This window comes from Triticum aestivum, chromosome 1B (assembly GCF_018294505.1).
Source record: "Triticum aestivum cultivar Chinese Spring chromosome 1B, IWGSC CS RefSeq v2.1, whole genome shotgun sequence".
Taxonomy (NCBI): domain Eukaryota; kingdom Viridiplantae; phylum Streptophyta; class Magnoliopsida; order Poales; family Poaceae; genus Triticum; species Triticum aestivum.
Window position 1 is genome coordinate 58,244,507 of NC_057795.1, and position 2,842 is coordinate 58,247,348.

Here is a 2,842-nt window from a genome sequence, read left to right on the forward strand (position 1 = left end):
CCCACCCCCACCGCAGCGCAGCTACACCACCACCACCACCCCCTCCCCCCCTACCCGTCGAGTGCCGGTATGCTGCAAACCAACCATGTGCGGCGCTGAGCCCCATCCAGGGGGATTTCGCTTCAGCCGGCGACGACTGTGGTTGGCGCCGATGGCGGTGGTGGAGAATAAGTTGCTTTTTTGATTTGTTTTTGCTGGAACCAGGTTTGATTTTTGCTGGAACTTGCTTGCATTTTTGCTGCAACAGGGAGATGAAATTGTGTTTGCTGGAACCAAGAATCCTTTTTGCTGGAACCAACCTTTGTTTTTGCTACATCACAGAAGACAACGGGGTGGAAATTAGTTGCATCCAGCGAATTTTTTTGCTACATTCGTCATTATTTTTTGCTGGAACCAGCACGAGCGTCAGGGAGGAAAATGCTACAACCGGTGCGTCAAATTGCTACAGCCGGCTTTTTTTCGTGGGACCAATCGAGAATGAGCGCGGAGGAGCTGCATCCAGCAACGTAATTTGCTACATCCGGCATCGATTTTTGCTGGAACCAGCACGAGCACCAAACGGTCACACGACGCCACCGGTCATCCGTTTTTTGCTTGAGCTGGCAGCAGTGTGCTGGAACGAGAGGGGAGGAGGGGTGGGGATGGTCAGCTCCTGGCAACGGTGATGGCCGGAGTTGGGTATGCTGCAACTACCACCAGGGAGCAAGGGCGTGCTGGGCGAGGTTCTTTTGCTGCAGGGGCACAGTGGCCGCGTTGACCAGACGGCAAGTTCGACCGGCAGCGAGGGCGGCCAGCTGATACTAGACGGCGAGGGCAGCCCGCTGTTTTGCAGCAAGGTCAATGGCGCTCGTTCTTGGCTGGGTGGGCGACGCTCAATTCGCTCTCGTCAGTTTGCGCTCGCGTGATTTGGGGACAAAAGTTGTTCGTGGAACAGAAGTGTAGCTTTATCAAGCGGCTCAAAATCACTGTATCCAGCGGCTAGGACGTGACCGGCCGAAATTTCAACCGGTGCACCGGCGCCTAGCACTCACCATTATGAAAACATAGCCCATGTCGGGCGGCGAGAGACGATGCCATCTACAAACGTAACTGTCATTTTCGATTGTTTATATGTGTAGGTCAAACATGGATCGAAACCTTATAAGATTATTAGAAAATTATTTTGCTGGCCAACTTCATTTTCCGTGAGATTTTGTAAGTTTTCTTCCTCGAATATGCACGTGTACGCGTACTATATATTGCAAAAGAGAAAGGGGTAAGTCAAGTGCATGTGCAGCACCGGCACGTGGTTGAGATTTTTCTAAGTTTTTTCATACACTCTTACCCTAAGTTAAGTGCATGTGCAGCACCGGCATGTGGTGTCGAGCACGCGACCACCATGCTGATCGATCTACCTGCCCTCCGGCCCCGCATGGTCTGATCCTGATCGATCTATCTGCCCCGTTTACTGCACATGCAGCCGCATGTTGTCAGTCGCCCTCCGCATCGTCTACTACCACCAGTAACCTTAGTTTCAACGTTGATTAATCGGTCGAGTTTCTGCCCTCGGCTTAGAGCATCTACTACCGCCGGCCTTTACAAATTCGGTCCCTGGAACGTCTGCGTACGCGTCCGGATGTGTCCGTAAGACACTGACAGTTAAGTTTTAGATTTGCCTCTCACATTCGGACACCTCAATTATCATATCCCAAATCAATACAAACTCATGCAACGACGTACTCCATCACTACAAACATACCATCGGATTATCAAAATTTGGCCCATTTGGCTATGGTGGAGATCATCCACGGTTGCTCTTGTCGTCCTTCTTGCGGAAGTGCCGGTCGAAGACGCAGCAGGGATCTAATCGGATCTGCTCGTCGCCGGAGTTGTGCTCGTTGTCGTTGTCCTCCTTCTCCTTATTTGGTGACAGTCCGACCATGGCAAGGACCACCCGATTCTACTCTCGGGCGAGGGCGCGCGTGTTCCTCCGATGTCGTTTCTTCACAATGCGGGCGTGGATGGCTTCCTCCTTTGCGGCAGCTCGCGCCGTTGCATCAGCTGCCTCCGCCGTCGTCATTTCCGTCGGAGATACGCGCCTCGACGACCCTTATCCTCTCCTTCCCACTGCGGGGTGCCGGTTCCCAGTGGGACTCATAGTCCGCCCTGACCGGTGATGGGGATGGAGAGATTTTCCGGCCGTTGGGGCTGCGATGAGCCAGCCCAAGAGGACCCGAGTTCTAGTTGAGCCGACGCTATGAAGTCGCGCCAGATAGATCATGTCGTTGACCGGGTGCTGTCCTCCTGGGAGTGGAGTGCAATGCTGACTGTCATTGCCTCCCCCAACCCGCACGGGATTACACTCCAGTCGACGGATTCGGATGCGTCACTTCGTCCTAGTTAGATATGTTGCCCGCTATGCCGGAGACGGCCGAAAATCTCCGAAGGTGAGCTTGGGTGACGGAGGGAGTGCAGGGGAGTGGGATGTGAAGTGCCTAAGGCTTGGTCCGGCGAGCAGATGAGGACAATTATATGTGGGGTAAGATGGGCCAGCGTGAGTTGCGCCCATATCCGCTCCGTCCTATATTTGGACTAGATATGAGGAGTGTCTGTCAATCTGATCGTTTGAGACGTTCATCTGGGTTGGAATTTCATTACCGCTCATTGACTAGATGGACCGTCCAGGCGTTTGAGACGGATTTAGGACGCCGGACCGTAGATGCTCTTATGTGTGCCATATTGGTGCGTTGTGAGTGATGCATACTAGTACTACGATGGAGCAGGTAGGTAACGTCCCCCGGTGGCCCACTTGCAACGGGACGGTACCATGCACGATCGCTCTGTCTCGTTGCCACCGTGTTAG